This window comes from Alosa alosa, chromosome 9, assembly GCF_017589495.1.
Source record: "Alosa alosa isolate M-15738 ecotype Scorff River chromosome 9, AALO_Geno_1.1, whole genome shotgun sequence".
Classification (NCBI taxonomy): Eukaryota; Metazoa; Chordata; class Actinopteri; order Clupeiformes; family Clupeidae; genus Alosa; species Alosa alosa.
This window is the reverse complement of record NC_063197.1, coordinates 26,804,806-26,810,805: the sequence shown is the minus strand read 5'-3', so window position 1 is coordinate 26,810,805 and position 6,000 is coordinate 26,804,806. Positions and strand designations below refer to the sequence as shown.

At 42.4% G+C, this 6,000-nt stretch overlaps 1 pseudogene; it reads left to right on the top strand.

Moving 5' to 3' along the window:
• Positions 1–218: 218 nt before the first annotated feature.
• LOC125300438 lies at positions 219–3,509 on the top strand (annotated as a pseudogene).
• Positions 3,510–6,000: the final 2,491 nt, after the last annotated feature.

Below are 6,000 nucleotides of genomic sequence, written 5' to 3'. Positions count from 1 at the left end.
AAAATGTCTCCATTAGGTGTAAGAGCCAAAAAAGTTGCCCCATGGAAAATATTTACAGAAAAGATATTGAATAATTCTGCAATTCATGTGCATGCTCACTGTTTCAATGAGTGATTACCAATCTATCAGCTTCTTATCACATTGCTTATCATACTGTGAGTATAAATGGCAGGGTTGGAGTATGCTTTTTTACTGCGTTCAACCTCACCTGAGTAAGCATGATGAAGTGGACTTTTGTTCTGTGTGCCCTGGTGGCTTTCTCCGAGTGTATTCGGTGAGTCTCATATAGACACCTATTGGGTCGTCTTTTCTTGACTCCACAAATATGTGTGTTCCTACCTAATTCCTTCTTTGTGTGTGTGTGTGTGTGTGTGTGTGTGTGTGTGTGTGTGTGTGTGTCAGGGTGCCCCTGATCAAGGGTAAGACAGCTCGGCAGGCGCTGCAGGAAAAGGGTCTTTGGGAGGAGTACAGGAACAGCTTCCCTTACCAGCCCATGGTCAAGTTCCAGGCACAGAATGGCGTTGAGGGCATGACCAATGATGCTGATGTAAGTGAAGGATTCTAGAGTGGTAACAAGAAGAATATACTGCCAGTTCAGCTAGCTGGATAGATATCTTTTGTTCTTATTAGCACAAGAACAAATAAAGGAATTGAAATCTGTATGAAGTAGATTTTAAAGCTGCAGTAGGCAAATCTGACAGATTGAGGGGACTTCTCTCTCCGCGACTACCACAGAGCATCCCCTCAACGAGTTCATGCTCGTCAGTGCACACCAGACTGCACCAGACTGTGATTGACAGTCAGATCTCACGCAGCCCTGCTCTGATTGGACCAGAAGAACCGGGAGCTGTGGAATTTTGCAAAACAAATAACAGGCTCTAGGTGGAGGTAGAAGTGTGTTTTTTTTCTAAAACCGGCTGATTTATATTGTTCTGTCGGAGCATAGTGTCGGTTTCAGTGAATATGATCAAAAAAATCTTGCCAACTGCAGCTTTAACTGTCACTCTGCAAATTCACAGTTTTTGTGCATCCATAATGTTTTGATTAACTTCATGTTAATTAACAACTGTATTCTTTTTCTTAATTTCAGCTGTCTTACTATGGTGTCATCTCCCTGGGAACTCCCCCCCAGTCCTTCAAAGTTATTTTTGACACTGGCTCCTCTAACCTGTGGGTGCCCTCTGTGTACTGCAGTAGCGCCGCTTGCAGTGAGTACGGCTGGCAGTGACATAGTTTAGGCCAGGGGTTCCTAACCTTTTTTGGCAAGTAACCCTATTTTGATGTCACAAAACGTAGGTGACCCCCATCATTCACAACATCTTTGTTGTAACATCCAGTCGAGACCAGTACTTTGATTTTCCCTCGCAAGCAAATTTGGCTAGCTTTGAACATCTGGATGTTTTGCTACTTTGTTTGGAACGTTAATCAAGCATGATTACATCAATCAAACATCTGATACGGGTTGTCTAAGTTTATTTTTATGTAGCCAGATTGTAATGAAGGATCCAATTAGTTACTTAACTTGGATATCATTAGGTTTTTAATATTTTATATTTAATGTATGTATATTTTAATGTAATGTACTGGTCAATTGTAAGATACCCAGTATCTCAGGCGACCCCATTTTAATTTCAGGCGACCCCACATGGTTGGGAAACGATGGTTTAGGCCCTTAACTATATCCAGCATACTCTTCATTAAAATGGATTACCTGCTGTCTGCAGGGACTAAAATGCCCCACTCTTTCAGGTAACCATCAGCAGTTCAACCCTCAGAGTTCCAGCACCTACCAGGCCACTCAACAGAGTCTTCAGATCGCGTACGGGACTGGCAGCATGACTGGAGTTCTGGGTTATGACACCCTGGAGGTCATTATGGATCAATTAAACTGTTCTGATTAAGCAGTCAGAATTGTAGTAGAAAAATCAGTGCTGATAGGCCAGATGTCTTTTCTTTGGTATTTCACCCTGAGCCCATGTAAACATATAGTGGTTACTGCACCTGAATGAGATGTCTTCATTAGACAGCATTTAGACCTTGTGACTTCTATTCTTCAAGGTGGGCGGAATCACTGTGAGCAACCAGATCTTTGGCCTGAGTGAAACAGAGGCCGCGTTCTTGGAGACCATGGTGGCGGATGGTATCCTGGGTCTTGCCTTCCCTGCCATTGCTGCCTCTGGAGCCACCCCCGTCTTCGACAACATGATGAGTCAGGGTCTGGTCTCCCAGGCCCTATTCTCTGTCTATCTGAGTGGGTGAGTCTGCCATGTTACAACCCTCGAAAGTCCAAAATTTTCTTTTTTTAACTAATGGAGGTTAAAAAGGTGCAAGTTGGAGGCAGCCTGGCCTACTGGTTTGCGCTTCGGACTTGTAACCGGAGGGTTGCCGGTTCGAACCCCGACCAGTAGGCACAGCTGAAGTGCCCTTGAGCAAGGCACCTAACCCCTCACTGCTCCCCCACTGCTGTTGTTGCAGGCAGCTCACTGCACCGGGATTAGTGTGTGCTGAGTGTGTTTCATTAATTCACGGAATGGGATAAATGCAGAGACCAAATTTCCCTCACAGGATCAAAAGAGTACTGTATATATACTTATACTTACTTATACAAGTGACTGACGGATGAGCTAAATTTCTTGTCTGTTGTTGCTTCAGGGACAGCGAGTCAGGCAGTGAGGTGCTGTTTGGTGAGACTGACTCTTCATACTACACCAGCAGCCTCACCTGGGTTCCTCTGACCTCAGAGACCTACTGGCAGATCCAGATGGACAGGTATTAAACAGGTCCAATCCACAACCAGAGGCATACGATGAGACACATATCAATCTGCTTTTCCCATATGACATCATCTTGTTGCGCCATTACAGTGTCACCATCAATGGAAATGCTGTTGCTTGTACTGGTGGATGTCAGGCCATTGTTGACACTGGAACCTCCCTCATTGTTGGACCTTCCAGTGACATCAGCAACATGAATGCCGGGGTTGGTGCCACCACTGTCTCGTATGGTGATGTAAGTATTTAAGAAATCTGAATTTGACTTTTATTGATTGATTGAGGAAAAAAAAAAAAAACAAAGAATTGTTTTAACTCAGGTGTGTCTAACTTATAGGCAGCGGTATCCTGTGATGACATCCAGAGCATGCCCGCCCTTCAACATCACCTTCCCGAATTCAACATCAACGGACAGGCTTTCACTCCATCCCAGCGTCTGCCTATGTGTCTCAGGTGGGTGCACACAAAGCTATGAGCATATTATAGTTAGTGGTGGAATAAATGTCGTCCTAAGCTTTCACTTACATGAGCACCATGATATGTGTTTTACAGGGATACAGCAGTTGTACCACTGGCTTTGGTAATGGAGGTACTGACCAGCTCTGGATCCTGGGTGACGTTTTCATCAGACAGTTTTACACTATCTTTGACAGGCAGAACAATATGGTGGCTTTAGCTCCAATTGCATAAATGCCATCCAATGGATGTGGATCATTTAGAAAGAACTGTGATCATCCAGACATGTACACAATGAAAAAATTCTAATAAAAAATAAAAAAAATGCCCTGAACACTGTGTTTTCCATTTTTTGCTGTAGTGTACTATGACTACTCAGTCGTGTTTTAATTTTGACTGCTTTGTGGATCTGAAGACATTGTTTGGTTTTGAGCCATTGTTCAGTTCTTCAGAGGTTGTCAAAAGTTTTGAGAATGTATTTTGTATTTTGAAGCTGGAAGGTTTAAAAAAAAAGTGGTTTAGCAACACACTTCTCTATTTTTGAACAAATATGCACAAGAGACTACGAGATCCTGGTGGCATTCATCCATTTTATTTACACCGGTAATTTGGAAGATTCCCATTTTTACTGCACCGTGCCTGACATATAGAAGGCATCCATTATCAGGCCGGTGCCAAGAGCTGAATGACTTCCGCCCTGTAGCCCTGTTCTGACCAAGTGCATGGAGAGAGCTGTCAGTTGTCATCTTACTTCATCCATAAGTCAGCAGCTATATCCATTACAGTATGTTTATATAACCCATGCACAGAGGAACTGAGGACGCAACACTCACTATGATCAACATGGTTGCCAGTCACACAGATCTTATCATATTAGAGTTGTCAACATTTTTTTTTTTTTTTAACTGAACAGAGGTTTCAGTTTTCAAAACTGCTGACCTGCTTGACTGGTTGACCAAGGATGTTGTTGGTGTTGTTTAGTTGTCCAGTTCAGTCGTTGAATGACCAGCTCTTTTGTCTTATTTAGTTGAAAGTAATAGTCCAGACACCATTGTGACAACTGTGGAATTGAGTCTTGATAAGCTGTGATGGAGTTATTTTCGTTAAGTGATCATATTATGGCAATGTCATCAGCATATTTATAGTAAGTGGTGAGAGGTGATGGGTTGCAGCCATTTGTGTAGAGGGTGTTATAGAAAGGGACTGAGAACACAGCCCTGTGGGGCTCCAATGTTGGTAAAGATGGATGATAATGTTGCCGTGCCTATTTTCTATTTATGTGGTCTGTTGCTGAGGAAATGTACCTTCGTATTTGTAAATAATGCATATATGTATTTCAATGATTCCCTTAGAGTAATAGAGCGTTAGGTTTAAGTTGTAGCCTATTCTAGAGAAACGTGTACGAGTGTGCAATATATAGATAAACCAGATGATGTCACCATAAGGCCATTTTGTGAGTTACTGACTACAAACGCTCCCCATAACCATGACTTGATCCCGAGTAGACTGCGAAAATATCCACAAGCTCAGTTAACTTGTTAAGCAGAGGAATGTCTAACAGTGTACGGTTTCAAACAAGAACAATTCAGTAGGCTACACCGTGGTTTTATTAAATAGTGCGATCTGTATTGGGTAGGCTAGTCTAGATCTTATTTCGTTTCACAATGTACGTATGTAACTATCTGAATTAAAACTAAACTGTTGCCAATGTTGTGAAGCCATCTTTCTGGGTGCTGCTGGCTCCTGTGTGTCTGCAGTGTTGCTCCAGGGGTTGTCTACGTGGCCGATTTCAATTCATTTATTCTGACGCTTCAGCGAGTGATTTGCATTCAGCTGCAACGTACACTAGACTCAGCCTCAGTAGTCTAGATTTGCAAGGCCCCTTTGACGCATATACCTGCTTTGTACTATGTCTATTTCCAAGTTAGTAGCCTACAATGACAAACTGAGTTAGGTGGCAAATGATATGGATGGAAGCATGGCCTTTCTGACCAGACCATTCAGTAGGCTACATGATAACATGGCATTAGCCTTGGATATTAAGCTAATTCTTAACATCTCGCCAGTTGTCACACAGCCGTTTGGATAATTTCACATTTAATTCAATTTAAGAAAACAGATACTTGCTGATGTACAGGCGCTGCTGTTCTCGAGACTATAAACATGACTTTTTAGGCACATATTGAAATGGCACTGACTAACTGTCACCCAAAGGCAGGTGTAAATTAGCCTGCTGCACCACGAGTTATTGAATTACCCTACAAAGGTGAATGCTTGACGCTGGACATGGACACACATATAAAACAGCACTGACGCATGGAACTCTGCTGAGGCGTGCAGACCTGTGGTTAACACTGTAGTTAAGGTTTTCAGTAGCCTACGCCTCCATACAGATTCAGGTAAAACATCAGTCCTAGTGCAGCATTTGACACTGTTGATCACAATATTTTACAACACAGACTAGAACACTGGGTTGGATTTACAGGCATAGTTATCAGCTTAAATCATACAAGAAAGGAGCTTATTTGTTGGCATAGGCAACTGTACCTCAACAACCAACGTCCTTGACCTGTGGTTCCCCATTGGGTCGATCTTGGGGCCATATTATTCAACCTATATGCTCCCACTTGGACAAATCATTAAAAATAATTAAATTTCATATCATAGCTATGCAGATGACACATTTTCTTAGCTCTGTCGACAAAATGGTCTTTTCACAGGCCTTCCTAAAAAAAAACTAAATATCAAACAGCTTCAGGTGATACAAAATGCA